The 21188-nt window shown below is 37.5% G+C and overlaps 1 protein-coding gene across 3 annotated transcripts in view; it reads left to right on the top strand.

The window, feature by feature from the left end:
- Positions 1 to 21188, top strand: part of LOC129569512 (protein artichoke-like) — a 144237-nt gene that overhangs the window by 18498 nt on the left and 104551 nt on the right. For 2 of the 3 annotated variants that reach the window (XM_055448363.1, XM_055448365.1), the window contains exon 3: positions 15239 to 15381. The exons of the other annotated variant lie outside the window; for it this stretch is intronic. The gene's annotated coding sequence lies outside the window, so the exon portion shown is untranslated. The remainder of the gene's footprint in view (positions 1 to 15238; positions 15382 to 21188) is intronic. 3 annotated transcript variants of the gene reach the window in all.

Genomic DNA, 21188 nt, shown 5'->3' with positions numbered 1-21188 from the left:
AATTCCCAGCCGAAGCGGTCAAACATATAATACACTTGTTTTCCGTGCGATTCAACACAGACACAATGAACGTATTTGATCGACCTATTCTCTATTTGACCAAAGCGATAAATGTGAGAATGATTTAAAGCCGATGTACTTCGGTGTTGTGATACACCGACTACATATTAATTACACCAAATGAAATATGCATACAATTTAACGTTTTGATCCTGGGCTTTAAATTGAAATTCAACATTGGTCCAATTGTAATTGAAGAAACAAGACAATGTTCTCTCTATCCGCAGCAGAAGAATCAAATCAAATGCAAACGCATAGGCATACGCATACACACTATGTGAACACAATGAATATCAAAAAACAGGAGATAGAGATAGAGTGATAGACAGAGAGAATGCTGTTGTTTTGTAGCTCAATAACAATAGATACCCAAACGAACCCGATTCAAATTATATTCGGATGATTACTTTCTACAAATGGGCCATATTCAGTAAGTAATCTGCGTATAGGATTCATAGAGGCGCCATCTATCGCTGCGATTTTGAACTCTTATGTATTCCATTGACTTCAATGATAAATTGGGGAAAGATAGTGGCGCCACGCTTTATTCTCATGCTTTATTCGTTTTAGAAGAAAGTGCATACGCTTTCATCAATGTATTTACATTGGCTGTATGGTCCCATTGACTTTCTATTTGTCTTGACCGCAAACATACAATTTCCCAGCGTAAATTGATCGTCAGTGCTTGAACCAACAGGGGGCCAACAATCACCCGATACTGGATTTTGACGCTCAAATCTTGTTATTAGTCAATGTTTTCCGCACCGAATTCACGCTTCGCTTCCTGGACTACAAAGAACATAATGCAGTTGCTGTAAAACAAACAAATAGTTCACTCCATACGCACGATAATTCCACGAATTTTAGATGTGAAACTAAATTCGTGTTATCTACAGGTGCATCATGAAAATTTCGAAACAAGTGTAAAATTGATACAAAGTGAATAATTTCATTATTTTTCGACTTTGGAAATTACACCGAAGGCGCATTGCGTATAAATAATCTGAATTCAAAATGAATTTCCAGGATATCATTGTTGTGTGTATGTGCAAGCGCGTATGTATGGTCGATATGCTGCCCCTCGTTTGCATTGTTTCGATAACGATATTTCGCTTTGGATATTTCGTTCCCACGTAAACAATACAAAAATCAAATCCAATTTACCAGTTTGAATACATCTCTAAGCAACAAACAAGCGCATGCACAACACAAATTTGAATTCCGATTTTGACGTGCAACCGAGTTGAAAATATTTTTCAGTACAATAATTTTCGTATTGGAGCTCAGTGGATTCGTAATTGGATGTCGATGCATTGATTTTTCGAATGAGATATCTCGTACACTGGCCGCTAAAAAAGTGTTGATAAACCGGTGAAATTATGCCAAAAATGGTAGAAATACGAGATGTCGGTCAGAATTTGATACCTTTTTTTCAGTATTTCATTCATCAAAACTCATCATTTCATGTTCAATAACACAGATTTGATATGGAACACTGATTTACCGTCGGAATTTTGCTTCAATACGATTCGAATTTCGAAAATGTTTCTAATTTCATGTGGCTGACACAATACTTCACACTACTCCACTCCGCTTCGCGCAATGAAGCCTACACTCAACAAAGGGTACATTGTAATAAATAACGCATGTACAAATACTTGCCCCATATCATAAGTATAACAAGCTATGAAATTTATAGTATTAATACATTAGTTATTCCGAAAACTTTTCCCATCTTCTTCAAAACAATCGCAGCGTTTTTTTTTGACTGTCTGTCTGTGTTTGCTTCCGTCAGCTCTTAATTGTGTGCTTGGATGTATTCGATTCAACGAAATGATACGTTGTCTCCAGCATTTTATCTTTGCAACGTGCAATTTATTACCGTTATCGTATATTCGATTGAATTTTGAGAAGCGCGACGCGTATTCACGTGTTACGCTGGAAGAGTGTTACTGTGCGCGCGGGCCCGTTCTGATTATGGTTTTTCGTCAGGCTATTCACGTGTATCCATTGTGCTGTTTTGATGTATTTATGTTAAAAGCTTATTTAATTAGTATACAGATAGATATTAATCACACCGAAACAACGAATAATATTTGCGTTCCCTAACTACCGAAAGGAAACCATGGCTTCCCTGGGTGACATTCGTCTTCTTTGAAAATCGTCGCTTTTGAGTATTTATTTGCTTTATCGATCGTTTCGTCGTGGTCGTCGCGCTGCCAAGCGAGTGTGCTCACTTGCTCGCAAATTATTGATGTGACACAAAGCCGACAAACCAGTTAAATTTTCCAGTGGCACGATTTTACACGCCTTTAGTAACAATGCCAAATTGTACTTACTGGTATTGGTTGTTTTCGCGACGCTGAAAATCGTTTTAAAAGTTTTAATCTTGCATCAGAAAAAAAATCATAATTTGTGCTTAAGACACCCTGAAGTGTGTGGCGCTTATGGCCAAAAAGGCAACATCGGTGAAAAAAAAAGACGGGAGCAACGAGCAAAGTAAAGCGATTATCAAAATCTTTTGTCGCGTTGACATCAAATAAACACAAGGATTAAAATGTGAGCGGGGGACGATTTTTTTGGAGTTGACGGTGACGATGTTGTCGCATTGTGCGCTGCTGTACAGTGGACGCATGTGTTTGATTTGCATGAGCTTTTGTTCTCTTTTTTTTTTTCAAATTAACGTTACTTTATTATGTTATCGTGTCGTCCTCGTCCCAAATGAAAATATTTAACAACAGCTACAAGCGTTTATCATGACGATTCTATCTGTTTGGTTGGAAATCTATCAATAAAGGCAACAAATGAACATCAGTAATGAAACCGGTAGTGAAAAAATATGAGGCTTATAAAAAAGCGAATTATTCACAAGGGAATTGAAAAAGCATGTCAAATTCACGCCTCGAACGTTTAACGTTTTTGTTGGGCTTTTCACACGCGTTTTTTTTTCGAAAGAAAGAAGAATGTTCGAAACAAATCCAATAGATAACAGATTGTAGACAATTTATCAAACGTATCTCAATAAATCGGATGAAAGCGAAGAAAAAAATCGCTTCGATATAAAAAGAGGCATCACTCTATAAACCACTAGATCATCCTAAAAATTAGGACTAATCCATCGTTTAAATGCGCGTGCAGAAAAAATGCCTCTCTTTTCGATTATCTTTCGAGCGGACTTTGGTTTCGTTCGTTTGAAGTTGATTCAAGTCGAGTGTATTTGAATAATTCTATTTCATGACTACTTCAAAGGAAACCCTTGTATTTACTACACCCTTTTTTTTCTTCACTTCTCTATTTCTTTTCCAAATACCTCGAATTTTTTTCCCCGTTTTATTTCTATGTATCCATTTTCATTTGAGATTTAGAAAAAAAGAGGAGGGAATCTTTGAAATTCTCAGCTCGTTCAACAATTGACCTAGTTCATTGCAATGCAATGCGACAGCAGGTATTAAATGAATGAAAAATGTGTACATTTCCTTACCTTAGGTATACTTGCCCGAAAACAAGATAAACCATTGCATGCGCACTGTAAATGATGACAATGAATGTTATTCGTCACCATCATTGTTATGTTCAATTGTCATAACAATTTCATGAAGATTTCGGATTATGTGTATGTGTTCTTTTTTCCCTGTTTGACACGGGCTATAGCGAATTTATGTGGATAGAGTACGTTCATGTTGTTGTCCAACAGATTGTAAAACTCGGTGCGCTGTGAATCCCCAAGTGAACCGAGATAGACATTGTCTTAACGATTCGTTCATAAAAATGAGAAGCGAGCAGCAGGGGAGAAGGAGAGAAAGAAAGAAAAAGAGTATGAGGAAGTAAGAAATAGAAAGAGATGGAGAAAAATAGACAAAAGAATGACAAAAGTGTGAATTATGCTCGTATGTATGTGTGTGTGTGTTTTGTGTGACACATAGTCACCAAGCGCTTTCCCACAACGACATTGAAAGTTTATATTATCCTGCATTTTAATTCAGTATGAGGTCTGTGTGGATGCCAAAGCAGCAACGAAATTCAAATAGTCGAAATAATGTTATCTAGATGAAACCATCAAATTTCAGAACAATGGCAAACGTCTTTGAAAGTAAGCAAGTAAACCAGCAGCAGAGTACCAGGGCCACTGACATTCGAACCAACTAAAAAACTGTCGCCTCTCTCCTCCACCGAAAATGTTGATGTGCATTGGTGTTGGGTATTCGTGGCGCTATATATGATTGTGACTTTCATATCTTGAATCAGAAATCTTGTTCTCACTCTCTTGTCTCTCTTGCCAAAATTCCGGCTTGTATTCTCGTTTACACAAATTCGATACACAAACGAACAGCTCTTTTGCTCTTTTATTGTTGTTTCTACATTGGTTGTGTTTAGCCTCTGAACATTCGCAATGATAACATATCTCTCAATGTGTGTGTAATTTTGCGGTCAAATCCGAGAGCTTTCTTTTTTTCTGCCTTATTTAAACAACAACTGTGTGCATTACTTCATTCATTTGATCACTTGTGTCACACTCAAACAGAAGAAAGAAAAACCAGTCGAAATTGCATTTTCAGTTTTATGTGACCTATTAACACCGACTACCTTCATCACATCTTGTAACTTCCGTTCTAAATGTAAACCATAAATTGCGCACTCGATCTTGAGTCACACGCGGCAAACGTGGAAATGGCTTTTATGCTTTAAAATTGTTGAATTGAGTGTCTTCTTCGTTCGAAAAATTGATTTCGATTTTCCGATCAATTGACTTTCTCTTGCAAATGGTTTTTATCTCATGCGATAGATATCGGTGAAACAGAAGTGAAAATCGAGAATAAAATTCGAAACACAACAAGACAACGGCAAGTAGAAGAATTTTCTCGAATAAATAATGATGGTGGGAATTTTCAATAGTAAGTAAAACAGCTGAAAAACAATGCGAATTTCCCGTGAACGGAAATGATGAGAGAGAGGGAGATGTGGATTCATTGTTGAATCGCATTTTCGCCTTTTCCATTCAAAACTTACATTTTTGGTGGTGTGCTCAAGTGTAGTATGTGTATCTGGGTGTGTGTGTGTGTGTCTGTGAGTGTGACAAAAACCTTTGAACGTAATTGCATTTCAGTCTCATTTGCAATTCCACAGTGCTCATGTTCATGTGTTGTTTATTTTCATTTGGCATTTGGCGCACACAAAACCACAACAACACAAGTTCAACGTTCATCATTTTAGCTTCTTCGTCGTACGCAAAGAAAAGCAGCACACACATAATTCGCGTGCGCAACTAACACTCAAATACATCCGACAATTCCATGGCAAAATGTGGTAATGGTTATTTGTTTTGATTCGCTTGAATCTTCTCTGCCATTCAATGCGGTGTGTATGTAACTAAGCATGGAATTGTCATTTCTGCTACACCAATGAACTCGATGCACTCAATTACAACATTTTTGACGCTTCGAGAGCAAGAAGATGGAGTGAGAGAAAAAAAACATACAACAATACTAGTGGTGCCCTGCATCCTTTGGAATGTGAACGGAATTGGTATGCACGCTACAACGAATGTGTGAAAAAAAAGTCGTTGAAATAGAAAAGAAAAAAAAAAACAAAAAGAGAAGGGAACGACAAAAAAATGACAAAGACATAACGACCGCACGATATTTTAACGACTCGAATGAATCGGTGAGGCGAACCGAATGCCAAAGTGCATGTATTGTATCTACACGCTTGTAATTGCACCGAAAGCGATATCACGAGCACAACAAACACACGATGAGCACACATACACAAACCCATTGAAAATAAGTCAAGCACTCACAAGTGCAAAGCGTGTAACTAATGAAACATATTATTTCCCGTTGAAATAACGACAAATTTCCCAAAGCAAATTCCATGTCGTACGTTTGCTTCCACCGCTGTTGCTGGCGGATTTTTTTCCTTATTTGTCGTTAGTATTTTTGTTGCTTGCGGTGTAGCTGTTTGTTAGCTATGTGTTTTGTGGTGGATTTACTCCTCTTCAGGTCTTGATGATTGTGACGCGCGCGCTTCCAAATGAAAAGTTTTAAACTTCTCGAAACGCTTTTTGACCGAAAAATGCCATAAACAATTGGCGAATTGAGAGAGAGAGAGAGAGAGAGAGAGAAAAAAGCATTGGCAAAAAGAAAAACAGTGGATAGCAAAAACAAGGTCCGGCCAAAAAGCAGCTGCAGAAAAATTGACACATACATACACTGAGTAAAAGTTGTGGTGCAACAATGTTGAGCTCGCTTACAATGTCTCTGTGTCACAAGCAATTTGAAACGGGCATTTTTCGCGTTTTTATTAATTCAGTTAGATTTTTTTTTATCGCTCTCTGACATGTGACAAGCGCCGCGAAGAGAAAGCGAGAATAGAAGATTTGATGTGAAGCAAATGACTGAAGTTTCGATGTGAAAGTAAATGGAATTTCTGTCACTTTATAGAGAAAAAAAGTGTAATCAATAGTCTAGGCATAATCTTTGCGTAAGTCCATTAAGGGTAGGGAAAAAAGCCAGTTTCGCTTATGAACCCATTATGATGACAAATGTGCGCAATGCTGATGGCAAGTGCTCAATACTCTCATGACAATACGGCATCTGTGTGCGAAATAGGAAAATGGCATTTGAGAGATAATTTAGTATCTTAATTGGTGTTCACTTACATTCATTTCGTTGTTTCAATGGAACATCGTTCGTCATAAACTGTGGTTGGTTTGTGTGAGATCTTACTTACGTACACGCTCGCACGCGCACGCTCTTCCATTCCGTCATCTATTTAGATTCCCATTTAAATGGATAATAATAATAATAATAATGATGAACAATAGCCCAGCCGCACTTCATTTACACATATAGCATGATTTTGGTTTTTATGAAGCGGCAAAATAAAAGCACACACACAAAACGGAAAAAAATTGTGAGTCGTATTGAATAAAATTAGATTGACGATGTGCGCTTTGTATTCGGATGAAATTAAGCGGTAACATTGATGTGTATGTGCGATAGAACGGAGCATCACGTCGATGGGTAGAAGCAAACGAAGGAAAAAAATGTAAACAGCTCAAGTAACGGAATAATGAAATCAAGCAAGTCTTGCTGCTATCTACACATCGATTTTTGAAAGCGACCAAATGGGAGTCTGAACAGCAGCAATACGCAATTTTTCTCGCATCATCTTCACTCTCTGTTTAATAGTAATATTAAGCGTATGGAAGGAAAAAAAACAGCTAACGATATAGAAAACTTGATACTTTGTTATTATATCTTAATAATCCGCCTACTTAAGCTAATATTATCAACCGTCCTGCCATTATGTTGAGCATCACAATTGAGTCTCATTCAGTTACTGATGCTGCTGTTACTACTGCTGTTTGCCACGCATCTGCTTTTTTCCCTCCTCCTCTCTGTCGAAGATAAAACAAACGCAGTTACGCATGGTGTCGACATGAAATCCACGGGAAGAAGTTTACTTTTTCCAATGAACGTGAAACGCAAAATAATATTTACATATTTCGTTGATTTTTTCTGTCTCACGGCCCCAGCATTGTGCGCACGCGATGCTTTCGACATTTTGTTGTGGCTTTTTATTCGATCTCTCTATACATTCAAAGTTTATTATTTGTTGGTTTTGCGCGCGAACAGCAGAAAAAAAAGACGATTTGAATGCTCTGGCTATGTCCTATCGATAATAAGTATACACAGTCACATTATCATGCGAAAACTTTTTTGTCGTCATTTGCCTTGAACTTTACATCGCTATTCCACGCTTCATTCAATTCGACGTGAAAATATTTTCACATTCTTCCCTCTCTCCCTACTCGCTCGTTCTGTCTTTCGATTTCGTTGGCTTTTATATTCGGTTTAACTTCAATTTAATATGACACATTATAATAGCCATAGCCATAGCCATAACAATAACGACGGGAATAATCATGATGCTAAAGAATGAAAAGAAGAAGACAAAGCGCACCAGAGCCCATGCCCATTCGGTTATATCCTCACACCAAATGACGTTCGCATTTGGGATTCAAATATTCGTGTCGAAGTTGTCACACGACGAGCGCACCGAATACTTGATCTTGACTTTGTCTTTTGGCACCAGTCTGAACTAGCGAAAGAAAATAAAAACCTAGACAAGTGAATGAAAAAAAAACATGATGCAGAAAGGGAAAAAAATTGGTAATCATAGCTAAGTGTTGCCCCGAAGAATTGACACATACACACACAAAAAATAAAAGTCAGCTTGAAGCGGCAGCAATACAGTAGAGAGAAAAAAGTGAGCACATTCCTATCAAACAATCAAAGAACAAAGGGCAGCGAAGGCCAACAAAAGAAAACTGAAATAGACGGCACGCAAGCACGGGCAAAAATTGAACGAGACAGAAGGAAGGCGAGCGAGACAGAGAAAAAGCAAGACCGCAGATCGTCGCTTCGCTCCGCTCTGCGTTCTTGAAGCTTGTCAATTAAAGGGGTTTAATTAATTTAATGTTTCTCATCAAATTATTATCGTAAGCACTACATGGAATGTAGTTTTAATCGTAGTATACTTTTTGTATGCAAATCATTTTAATATTGTCAAAAATAATTAAATAAATTTATATGATGATATTGTATTCTTCACTTATGTGTACATTATTTCACATTGGTAACGAAAAAAGTGCAAATTTTTTTTTTGAGTTATCTCAAAAGTGAATTACATGAACATGAACATGATTTTATTTCATTTTTGCAATTAGGCGTAATTGCTTCATTTCAAATAAAAAATATGGATATTAAAATGAATTAATTTACGGTCCAAAAAAATGGCCTAAAGACTCTTAAAATTTTCGTGGAAAAAAAAAAACGACTACAGTAGCCTACCATGTAGTGCCAAAAAGTGAGGAAGATGGGATAGAGAAAGCCGAAACGATAGAGCGAGAAAAATGTGAGAAGTCATCGAAATATGTCACTGTGTGCCTGATCTTTGTGAATGTGCACAAATGTGCGGATTCACGCTGTGACTTCAATTTTTTTCCGGACGACAGCAAAAAAATTGAAACGAACGAACAAACAAATCCGAATAGAAATCGCGTTGGTGTTGTCTCTGTTTTCGTTTTGGACGAATTGCATTGATTTGGAATTGTGTTGAAAAAAAAAATGAATGGACAGAAGAGAAGAAGAAAATTTGACACAAATTAAGGAATTAAATGTCAACGAAAAACACTCAACATGGAATGAAATGAGAAAGAAAGTGGACAGAGAAAGAGAGAGAGAGTGAAATGGCCAAAAGTTGAGGCGAGATTGAGTCATGAATTTTCGTTGATGAAACACAGTGTTTCATTTCTTTTTTATTTTTTCCAATTTTCCACTGTCAATTTTTCTTGAGATGAAACAACGAAAAAAAAAAACCAAAACGAGCTTTTTTCTTCTTTGCGACCTTTTTTTTCTTCGTCGCTCTTGTGTTCAACAAAGTGCTTCCGGATATTTCTTGGCAAGATTTTGTGTCACAAAGTCAAAAGTTTGTCCAGAAAAGTGTATAAATCAAAATTGAATTAGAAATGGTGTCCAAATGACTCGTTTATAATTAAAACGATTGAAGCGACCGTACACATTTTTCGTTGGAATTTAATTTTCGACCTTTTCAAATTCATTTTTGCGAAGCGTGTCGCCGGCGGTGACAGCACGAACTTCATCTCGACAAATGCTTTGAATTTTCTCTTTGGTATCACTTTTTCTGTTGCTCTCGTCTCCTTCAATATAATAATGGGAATAATGAGAAAAAAGAACGTCAGTTGATCCAACTACAATTATTAAACTGAGACGGCGATGCTGATTGCTTTGTTGTTGTCGCATGGAAATTGAATGTATTTTTCTGCTTGTTTGCTCGCTCGTACGCTATTATCTTTATTGGAATTTAATTTGAATCCTTCGCAATGGCATCTATTTCTCTGCTGGGCACCGCTTTATTATTCGATATTATTATTATTTTCGATTGTTGTTGTTCCAAACACAATTTTCATTTTGCAAATCCGAAAAATTCTTTTCATTTCATTGAATTTCGAACACTGAAAGGATTCCATTGGAGACGAAGAAAAAGAAGTGAAACTCTTCGATTTCATTTTGAAAATTAAATGGACGGACAAAGTCTTTGAGAATGCATATTGTTGATATTTTGCGAGTGTCTTGCATTCCATTCTTGCTGTCGATTCGTTTGCTTTGTCATGGAATTATTTCGTGTGTTTGTATGCACTGGTTTTCGAGGATTTGTGACAAGCCAAACACAGCATCGCATTGCCAGCATTCATTTCATCGCAAATTGAAACAAGTGCAGCTAAGTGCTGGAATACAATGGATTAAAACCCGTCTTACGATTCACTCTATCTCCCTATCTCCCTATCTCTTTCTCTGACTTTAACGAACTATTTTCTCTATATGATATATTTAATTTACTAGATTGCCAGTGCAGTCGAGCGCATGAGAGCGTACACTGTCTGTGAGACGACCGAAACGTTCTATTCTATTCGAAAGAAGGAGCAGAAACAACAACAACAATCGCATGGACTTCCTTTTAAGATTTATAACCGATATTATTTCAAAGAGTAATCCTTTGATGCCGAGTGCGCTTTGGTCGCTGTGCAAAATGGATGAAATATGAAATTAATATAGCATAGAATTGGAATACTATAGAAATTACTATGGATTCTATCGTTCTATTCTTATTTTTCTTCTTTGCAATTCCAATTTTTCAGCGTTGTTTTTCTTTCGGAACTCCTTTCTTTGCTGCTGTCGTCGCTCCTATTAAACAGATGAACAATCAAAAACAAACGACAGAGAATGAAAGACAAATCATAAATTCAACAAATTGAAGAGAGAGAGAGAGAGAGAGAGAGAGAGAGAGAGAGAGAGAGAAATAACTTCGAAAGAGCTGATGGCATCCCTTTCTAAACTTAACACACAGCACGCCAAGCCAACTTCGACTGTGTGTTTTTTTGCTCGTCTTTTTTGCTTTGGCAAAACTTTACTTCAAGGTGGATTAAAGAATATTGCGCTTTTTCTTGGCTGGAAGTGCCATTGTAAAAGAGCATAGACTGCTACTAGGGGCTACTCGTACTTTTATAAATGACAACTTATAACCAATAAATATGATTTCATACAAATATCGCATCAAAATTGTCTAAACACACAAATGTCTACGATTTTAAAACTATGACTGTACTTGGGGCATCCAGGGCCCCCAGCGAACTTTAAAGTTGAATAAAAGTACTAAACAGTGTATAAACCAACCGGAGTTAAGTCTCATTGTATAGATTGAACATTTCTCTACACGAATGACATACACACATATGCATATGTGTGAGTATGTGTAAAATACAGCCTGCCGCGAAACATGTTACGCTGGATTGTTCTTGGGGGACTACAGGGCCCCATGGCTATTTTATATTATAACTGGACTATGATAAGAGATATCGAGACACCAAGTCGTTATCTATTATCAGTTTCGCGGAATGTGCGAGAAACCGCGTTTTTTTCCTTATCATTTTTCACGGAACTGATAAGAGATAACGAAATAATGAATCGGAATAATTTAAGTACTCGACCAGAACTACAACTTTGCCTTGGACATCATCTCGTTATCTCTGATCAGTTCCTTGAAAAATGATAAGGAAAAAAACGCGTTTTTTCGCGGTTTTCTGCGGTTTCTCGCGTATTCCGCGAAACTGATAAAAGATAACGACTTGGTATCTTCGGCAAAGTTGTAGAACAGCTTGAGTACTACAACTTCACTATAGACATCAAGTCGTTATCTCTTATCAATTACGCGAAAAAACGCGAAAAACGCGAGTTTTTGCTTATCATTTTTCGCGAAACCGATAAGAGATAACGACTTGGTGTCTGTGGCAAAGTTGTAGTACTCGCCCTGCTTCACATTTCTGTCGAAGAGGCAAGTCTCTTACTTCTTATCGGCTTCACCAAAACGGGGTGGGAAAATTTCGCGATTTTCGCGTTTTTTCGCGTTTTTCGCGGAACTGATAAGAGATAAGCAATATTTGTTGCAACAAAATTATAGCAAACCTTGAGGATTACAACTTTGCTCCAGACACTAATTTGTTATCTCTTATAACAGTCCAGATTTCATATGAAATACATATGGGGCCCTGGAGGCCCCCAAGAACAGTAATATGTTGCAAATATGAAGAACAGTCATAGTGTTAAAAACTTTTTCACCACTTTTGACCATGAGTGGGTTTTGGTAGATCCTCAGGATCGTTTCGAAGTGCTCCCGGTTCTGGAAATGGATCCTCAGGATGGACCAGGGCACTGTCGGAACCGATCTGATACATCCTGAGGATCCATCAAAACCCACTTCCAGTGTTTTTGAAAAAAAACATGCATGACAAAATGGTCAAAAGTGGTGAAAAAGTGTTTAAAATCGTAGACATTTAGGTGTTTAGACAATTTTGGTGCGATATTTGTATGAAATCATATTTATTGGTTATAAGTTGTCATTTATAAAAGTGCGAGTAGCCCCTAGGATTGCTACGATGTTTATCATCATCCGTAACGAAGTATTCATTACAATTATTGCTTTGAATTTGTATTAAATAGAGAAACAAATTCGAAGAAGAAGAAAAACCCTGCACATCGAGTACTTATCAAATATATTTATGACAACAAACAGAAATTATTGCAAATAATTGCACTGTTTGTTCATTTAAGCGTAATAAAGCGCCGAGAACTTTGTGCACAGAGCAAGTTCAAGCGGAACGAAACATCATATTGCATTTCTGGGATTACGTTAATCAACTTGGAACTAAAAAGTCGGTTTTTCCTGGAAGGTTCTCTCTCTGCACTCTCTTATTTCAGTTGATGTTGATCTCCTCAACTTAAATTCAAACCAATTATTTTCATGGCAGTGCATACATTTTATGTGAACCTTTGAAAATTCCCGTGGTCAGAGCAACCTGCAATTTTATTTCAGATTTATCTCTGATTTAGAAAAACAATATCGGTCTTTTAAAAAAAGGCAACAACAAATAAAAATCAATTGAAACGCATTTATTGAAGCGATAGAAAGTTATTTTCAATGCGAAGAAATTGTGGAAATCAATTTCAATTAAACCTATGTCATGTGTTTATATGGGCTGAAATTGGCTTGCTGCAACTTCAAGATGTGTTCTCTCTCCCGAATCGGTTTTTTAGGTCAATTTCGGGACCTTCGAATGGATAAATTATGTTAGACAGTTGCTACGGTGAATTTCACATTGGCAAACACGCATTTCTTCTGCTCTAACGCGGAATCCAAGACGAGGAAACACAACCGTTCGAAAACAATTCCAACAGCTGGTGCACTAATAGGGAGGCCGGTATCAGGTCAGCAATTCTCAATGCAAACTTTTCTTTGGCACAAACATAAATTCATGGGAAAGAGAAAAAGAAAAATAAAACGACATGAACGAATCTATTCGGAGAAATCCCGTTTCCGTTTGACCACACATGCACGCACACACATAAATAGGGAGAAAAGTTGATACCACATTGTATGTTCGATGTTTTTGGGTGCCTAATAAGCGCTGATATGTTATCTTCGTTCGCCTTCAACGGTGTAATCGTTATCGCAACGGAATGGCAGCCACTGATGTTGCTGCCGCTGCCCCTCTCGGTTATTATTATATTAAACAAGTTGTTCAGTTAAATATTTATATATGCCGTTATCCTTCTGCACGCTAAATACATCTCGCGCTTCCGCAAACGGCAACACCATCAGAAGCAGCAGCAGCAGCAGCAGCAATATCATCTTCACCACGTTATCTGGCTGAATTCATTCTACTTGTGCTCTTTCGGTGGTTGACTTTTTCATTTTTCCACTTGGTATCTTTATTTAGAGATCGCTTATATTATTCCGCAACGTTGTGAATAAATTTCCCGCTCTCTAACCGTTTCGTCGGCACAAAATGTGATGCGTATTATTTGACACGGTAAGAGCGCCCCCACGACTTCTATCTCGATCCCAAACGAGTGAAAAACAGACACACACACACAGCAGCAGCAGCAGCAGCAACAGCAACAGCAAAGCAGCATATCCACATAGAGCGCGCGCGGTGAATCCAAAAATCCAAATCCAAACATTCACCGACCTTAAAATTCGTTAAAGTATGAGCAAAAGAGCTGACGAAAAATGGTGGCGAAGCGAAAGAAAGCAGCTGCAAAAGCGGAAGAAATGTAACAGACGTGCATATTTTCAGGCCGTTTGCTCTCTCTCTCTCTCTCTCTCTGTGTGTGTGTATTGTGTGCTTGGTTTGTTGGCTAAGCTTCTGACTGCTGGCAATGGCATGCCGCCCTCACACCGCATATATCATTCCCGATGGCAGCGAAGGAAAAAAAAGTGAGGCGAAGGCATAGGGGTATAGCAACGACCATAAAATATATGTATTTCATCAAGTTTATCAAGCTCTTTCCAAGTTTATGCATAGTGTCGAACTTTTGTTCAAGCTCTACCACCTAAATGTATAGTAAAATAATTTACGGGCACGACGTTAGATGGCGTTTTTTCTGGTCAGAAAAGTTACAATATCCCTTTGGGCGAAGGCGAGCAGAAGCAAGAGATAGAGATAAAAACGCACACACACACAATATCCTCATTGTACTTGGTTATTTTGGTGCTACTAATTTTCACATCCGACCAACCGACCGACCGACAGACCGACTGATTCCCGAATAGAGAGAGAACGACCTCAATGGAAAATTTATTTCATTTTTATTCGCTTTTGGCTTTATGTCTTGGCGTTTTCCAGCTTTTGAAACATTTATTGTTGTTATCAGCGGTACAGGCGGCTCATTCGAGACGCGCGCGTATACAATATGTGGTGGAGGGGATAAGGCAAAGAAAATAACAAGGCAAGCCGCATATTTTATCCTCTTAAAAATGTTAACCAGTCCGAAAGCCTTCTTTGTAAATTTAATATGAACATGATCAATAAATTCATGCTTTGTACTGGACCGAACCCCAAAACGCCCGTTGGCATACAGCCACAATAAATTTTGTGAATTCCGCTCGGTTTGTTCACTTGCTCGCTCATCCGTTGCTTGCTCGCTGCGGCTTTTCCACGCGCATTTTTCGCCGGTTATATTTTTAATACTTTCGCCTTTCCCATTTCCACATAAAAGAATCCTCATTTTCATTTTCATTATCGACTTCATTGCAGGCAATCTGATTCAGCACTAAGTCAAAAATATAGCATTGCAACGTAATCTCAGATTAAATTGAAGCTATCACACGGTTGTGCGCTGAGGTGGAGAAACAACAACACACATCCACTTCATTCATTGAATCTGTTGAATTTCAAAGGTAAGTTACAAAAAACATTTCACGAAAACCCATGTATCTTTCGAATGCAAACAGGCAATTGGCAAAAAGGAAATTTTTCGGCATTTTTTTCGTTTCCGATTTGTTGTGGTTGTGATTATTGTTGTTTTACAAAGCGATTATAATTCGGTCGTAGAAAAGTGGAAATTACGACCGGTTTGATGCTTATTTCGCGAACTCAAATATTGACTTGAGATAATCTACGACACAAAAATAGTGTTAAAAGCCTCCGCTGAGAGAGGCAGAGAGGAAATGAAAGCGTTTCGAAACGAACACGTGGAAGATTATTTTTCATTTTGCGTATTCGACTGTGTCGTAGGTAATCAGTAGCGATGATGACATAATATTGAATTAGGGTGGGGTAAAATGGCGGCTCCAACAAAGGGTTTTGATAACATTGTACGGAAATAGTTTGGCTTTTGTGTGCCGAACAACAAAGTGCATGCATGCACCAATGCTGCTGCTGTTGTTACTGCCACTCTGATCGGAAGTATCAAAGCGCCTTGCTATTTATTTTCTTTGTACTCACTTCCTTCATTCGTTTCAATCTCTCTATCTGGCCGTCCTATTTCGCCTTGCGATCGTGTGACTAACGACAAAGTTGGCGTATGTAATGCGCACACGATCCAAATGCAGTTTACAGTTTTTACTTCCTTTCACTCAAAGAATGTGCAACGACGATAATTCGTGTGTTTGTCCTTCGTTTGCCTTTAATCGTATCGGGTGCTGTGTGTGTGTGCGCTCGCGTATGCTTTGCATCAGCATTACATGCTGACGGAACGGAAAAGAGCCAAGAGGACGGGTGAAAAGGCAGAGACAAAGAGAGAACATGTGTGAGCGCCTGGCAAACATATTTCTTGTTAAAATAAATTCAATAAATTTTCCATTTTCTTTGAATGATCCGGGGACAAAAGGGGCGAAAATCGAAAAAGAATTGAACTTGAAGTGTGTGTATATGTAGTGAGCAAGAGTAGTTTGTGTGTGTGTGTGTGCGCGCAGGCAGTAAACATGTCGAATGAAGAGAGAACGTTAAAGTGGTTTTGGCATTTCTTACATGAAAAAATGTCCCCAAAATGAAATCCGAAATTGAGTTGATTCGCATGCAATCACTTTGAAGACTTTGCTTTTTTTTCACTTGCTCGCTCGCTCTCCCTGTCTTTCTCTCGCTTCCTCCATTCCCTCGTTTTTTCGTTCTCTATCGCGCTCTGTGAACGACTCTTTCACTCTGCATTCAGTCACCCAGATGCAAAAAGCGAGAGAAGAACGTGTTTATTTCAGATTGAAAATTTACCTTTGTTAGCAGATTTGTGTGTGTGTGTGTGTATGTGTCTCGCACAGCTGAGCCAATAAAAGGACGTCTTTATGTTGGGAAATTCGTGATGCATTTGCGATACGTCAGCGCATGAGTAATCGAAATGAAATTAAATAAATAAAATAGATGACAATATATTGTTACTCATTCGATTGAGGGAAAATTCTTGAAACGAACAAAAGAAGAAAAAAAGCAGCTTTTACACAGAAATTTTCCTAATTTTCGAGTAGTTTAAGCATTTTTCTATAAACGAGCTCGTTTCGAGAGTAGAACGGAGCAGCGTTTGGTTAAGATATCTATCTTAGATAAGATATTAAGATAAGATAAGATAGATAGTATCTATTATCTTATCTAGATAATTTTTCAAAAATGTCGAAAATCTTATCTATTATCTTTTCAGTTTTTTTTTCAACTATCTATCTGTCGTTTTTTAGATAAAAATTAAGATATTCATCAAGTAATTAATTATTGTATCAGAGATTCGATCGATACCAAATGATGATTCACACTACAAATTTGTCCTACTTGTTACAAAAATATACACATCCCATTTATAGAAAAAAAATACACTTCAAAATCAGGGCAAATCACGTAAATCTTCCAACTGAAATTTTTTGTTGATTGGGATATTTTTCAAAAATTAAAGTTTTTTGGCCAATTTTCGTGCATTTTTCATAGAACAAAAAAAATTGGAAAAAATTCATCAAATTGACATATGAATAAAGAATGATATATTTCCAAAAAGATTATCTTAAGATAGCTCAAAGATATCTATCTTTTTCGGAAAAAAGATTAAAAAAAAGATAAATTTAAAAAAGATATCTAGATAGATTTGGACATTTTTGAGATTATCTCGTTTTTATCTAGATATTTTTTCTGGGACAGAACCAAACGCTGGAACGGAGAGAAAATGGCATTCATTCGCTATTAAGTGGAAAAAAATTCGTTCGAGTTTGGAATCTGTGCTATTTCTATTTTTCTCTCTCTTCATATCGCGTATACTTTTCGCTGAATGCAAATGAACGCACAAAAACTTCGCTCATTTATGAAGGAAAATTCCATAAAATTTCGTCATTTCAATTCGTTTGCGCAAGCAAGGATTTTCAATGGTTAACTATGCATTAAATAAATATGCATAGAGATAACGTTCAACATTCTATCGCTCTCTCTCTCTCTCTCTCTCTCTCTCTCTCTCTCTCTATACCACCCGCTATCTATATGTCCCTTGCTCCATCCACATCTGACGAACAGCATTCAATTATGAGTTGACAACGAATTTACTCCTTTTGTCATTTAATATGCTTAAAATTCGTCTATTTCGTATGCTGTCATCGTCATCGTCGTTGTCGTCATCGTCATAGTTCGTTGCCAGGGAGTTTCCGTTGTTATCCGCATTCGGCATCTTCTGCCACCAATCGTCATACCAATTTCGAATCCGTTCCTTATTTATGTCATTTGCATTCTGCAATAACTAATGATGAAAAAGCTGTAGCCGAGATGATGCACCATCGCCTCCATCATCTGCTACAACTACTGAAATGAGTGTGTTAGAGAGAGAATGGCTCACAGTTCTTAATGCATTTAATGCAAATGCTCAAATAAATTTCTGTTCTTGCAATTAATTAGAAAAGTTTTTCGTACAAAAATTATGAAAACACTTAAAAATACTTGCCGCGTTTCTTTTTTCTTCGTATTTTTTCTTCTCAATTCAGCTGCCACACGGTGCATAGTGAGCAATGCTCGAGTGTGCCGAGCGCAACGCAAATTTGTTGTAGTCATTCTAATTTGTTTGTGTGTGCGTCGTAGTTTCAATGACAATTCATTCTGGTTCATTTCGTGGATAGGTTTTTTTATGACCCCCCAAATGCAGCTGCCTTTGTATTCGCTCATCCGGTTCGCAATTGTACTTACTGTTACCGAAAGATAAGCCGTTTTCTTTCCTCTGGTTTTTTCGGCCACACTTTTCTCCCAACCGAAAATGGATGTTGGTTTTCTACTTTTCATTTTTTTCACTTAATTTTGCCCATTGAAATTACTGACGGGAATGCGAAGAAAAAAGAATTACGCTCTTGTTACCACTGTTTTTTGCCGCTTTAACTTCATTATAAAAGTTTTACATGGATTGAAAAGAGTGTGTTCTTTTTAAATTCTCGACCGATTCGGCGCACGAGAATGACAAAAAAGGGGACAAAATGCAATGCCAAATTATTATTCGATGGGAACTTTTTGATATTTGAGAATGTCGCTTTGGGTGAACGGGTAAAATAGAGAGAGAGGGGGGAGAAAATGCTGCATTTTTACCTGATACATTTGATGATGTACAAATTGACCTGGATGTCAATGCTTTTAATTTGGAATTTCACCAAATGTCATGATGTTGACGATGGGGAGAATCACTTTGTGCGCTTTGAAAGGCGAGTAAAACTGTCATTATGAATGTGCATTTTCATCGTGACAAAAAATAAACGAGAGCAGCAAAAAAGGTGTTCAATTCATCTTTAACAATGAATCATTTTCCAGTCGATTGATTAAACATCATATCACAGTGAGCACCAGTACTTAGCCCGATTATGTCACACTGCGTCAAAATTAAAATATTAAATTCAACATTATTTGCCATTAGAGAGATAAATTTTTATAAAAGTGGATTGCTATTAAAAGCGCTGTGTCGGGAAAAAAACACAATCACGATTTTTGAATGAAAACAATAGGCAACACTAAAATGTATGCTGATTTTGTCGGTATGATAGCATTCATTTGATTATTTTTCATGTGTGCGCGTCGTAGGTGTCACGCGTGTGTGCATATAGGGGGACAAATGTGCATATTATTAAATGAAAATTGTTTTAATCGAATTCAATTAGAAGCGCATGTGAATGTGTGTATTATTGGTTGGTATCAGAAAAAAGGGACACTGAAAAATGGCAGAGATTTTGTACTGATTGCGGTACGATGACCACAACACTCTACTTGTCTATGCTTACTTTGTTGTATCAATTGGAATATGTTGCGCAACAGAGGCGCAGATGAAAACGGTGTTCATTTAATTGATTAATGCGGATTAATCGAATTTTAAATTGCTTTATTCGTGTTTGTACAACAAATTAACGATATGAAATTTTATCAAAATCGGGTGGACACAGAGTGCAATTTGCCGAGTCCGAAAAAACCACATTAAGCTAAATATTTTATTTGCATTTTACCCATCAAATGGTCGATTCGTAGTGCTCAATTTGTTTCGATTGGAAATCGAATTTCGAAATTACTCCGAATGAAAGAGAGGAAGAAAACTGTCATCGAAAATTCACATTTGATGATGAAAATCATGAATTTTCGTTGTTGTTTTTAAATATACTGATCGAATCATATACGCGTGGTTAAATGCATTGAAAATTCAGCTCACGACCTTATTACCACGGAATAGTACGAAAAATCTCGAATCATTACTGCGGGTTATAACAATTATTATGCTCATTTAACTGTTTCGGTGTTAATGGGGCAAAGATAATATTCGACGACAGGCATCCGCAGTTGCATATTGCATTTCGGTTATGAGTTTTATGCTTCGGTGATTTTCATTTTCATGCTTCAAGTAGTTGCGCTGTTGCCGTTGCTGCTACCACCGCTGCTATGCTGCATTCCTTGGTCGCACATTGTGCTGTCCCAAAGATTGGACGATATTTAGAACGGAAAGCCACCACGGCTCAAGATGCATCTGTACTGTCGTTGAATGTATGTCAGACACTTTTCCATCCATGTGTGTGTATGCATTAGCCACATAAAACTGGTTGAGCAAGTCTACATGTGTATAGCCGTGAGTGTGAGTTTGCGATATCATTTCGATAAATCCAAAAGTGTCACGAAGAACCGGCGAATATTCTCATTATGACTTAATCACTGGTGACATTTCGAACTGCCAACTATTATCAAGTGAAGCGTCTTTCGTTCCATGCACTTAAATGCATACGATAAATAACTTGTCGAAATGTCATACGCACCAAATTGAAGAATGAGTGTAACCGAGCACAACACCGTTGTTGCGCTGGCACATTTTAATGAAAATGAAGTGGACGCAAGCACATACACATCCACATAAATCAGATAATTAAGGCTTGGGTTTATTATGGAAATCGCAAAATTAATTGAATTTGTTTGCATTAACATCCGAGATATAACCAGGTGACAAATGTTAAGTGACGTAAATGCGGTCACCCAGATCACTTCCAGCGAATTAATTCTCGATATGAATTCGACACCAATCAAGATAGATGTTGATTAAATAGAGACATTGTCGATGAGTTACAGTTGAAAAATCGTGACTTCAAGGAAAATTATCTTTTAATGGAGCCGGATTGAGTTGGTCACAAAGAGCGAACACACTCACACAACAACCACAGGCCATTCGCAAGCCATTTTCTCGATCGCTCCTGCTCTCTCTCTCTCTCTCTCTCTCTCTCTCTCTCTCTCTCTCTCTCTC

Source organism: Sitodiplosis mosellana, unplaced genomic scaffold (genome assembly GCF_009176505.1).
Source record: "Sitodiplosis mosellana isolate CC-2019 unplaced genomic scaffold, AAFC_SMos_1.0 Smas_scaffold_38, whole genome shotgun sequence".
Taxonomy (NCBI): Eukaryota; Metazoa; Arthropoda; class Insecta; order Diptera; family Cecidomyiidae; genus Sitodiplosis; species Sitodiplosis mosellana.
This window is presented reverse-complemented; position numbering and strand designations above follow the sequence as displayed.